This window comes from Austrofundulus limnaeus, unplaced genomic scaffold, assembly GCF_001266775.1.
Source record: "Austrofundulus limnaeus strain Quisiro unplaced genomic scaffold, Austrofundulus_limnaeus-1.0 Scaffold465, whole genome shotgun sequence".
NCBI classification, from domain to species: domain Eukaryota; kingdom Metazoa; phylum Chordata; class Actinopteri; order Cyprinodontiformes; family Rivulidae; genus Austrofundulus; species Austrofundulus limnaeus.
This window is the reverse complement of record NW_013952867.1, coordinates 443988-445041: the sequence shown is the minus strand read 5'-3', so window position 1 is coordinate 445041 and position 1054 is coordinate 443988.

The following is a 1054-nucleotide window of genomic DNA, read 5'->3' as shown; positions in this document are numbered from 1 at the left end:
TGAAAGTAGGTGTTTCATCACAAACGGTTTTAACAGGTAACAGAACCAGATCCACACACTGGAAAGCAGATGTTGGCCTGCCTTTAGCCGGCGGGCCATTATACCATGTCTAATGATCTATAACAGGGTGTACATCAGAACCAGCTGAAGTACAGACAAATGTGATTTAGGCTTTTTTCCCAGACAATATCTGCTTCTGGTTGCAKTAAATAAGCCTGAGTGGAGTGRCCTGCCAGTCCTGAAACAATAGCAGAGTGGATTTATTGGTCCTGACAGCCGAAAAAGCTCCTCACACACACAGAGGTTCATTTTTCTGCACCTATGAGGACCTTGTATTGACTTCTACTCATTTCTGTTTTGTAGCTGTGACCTGTCACACCTCAGCTCTAAGCCTAACCCTGATCTGCAGGAGGACTGCCGGTCGTGATAAGGCAGAGGAAAAGGTGTTAAAAACACAACATAAATCCTCCTCTCCTGTCAGAGTCTGACAGCAGCTGGCTTATCAGAGGCTGCTGTGCAACATCTGGACAGGAAGTGTGTTCTGAGACCTGACCACAACTGCCCCCTGCATGGTTGATCTTTTCTTTAAAAACAACGTCCAGCAGAAAGCAACCCTCCACTTGTCTCTTGAAAGAACCAAAGAAACAGAATAAAGCTCAAGGTTTGGAGCTGGGATTGTCTCATACTTTACCTCCTGCTGCCACCTCCTGGTCCAGTAGTGTCAACAAACACACAGAGGCTGGAAGGTTTCAAAATCACATTAAAAAAGGTGTAAAAATTGTTCAAATGTAAACAACAGGGCTGTGAAATTAATCAAGTTAACTCATATTGATTACTTTTAGTGCTGGGCATAGATTAAAAATTTTAATCACAGTTAATCATAATTAATCTAACTTTTTTTTTTTACAATGACTTTACTCTGTCTGAATCTGTAGGTTTGTATATTACAATGCACTCAGTGCATCATGTCAGGTCATGTTTGTAAATGAGAAGTGGTTCTCAAACAGTTTACCTGCATAAGTAAAGGTTTAATAAATAAATAAAATAAAATAAA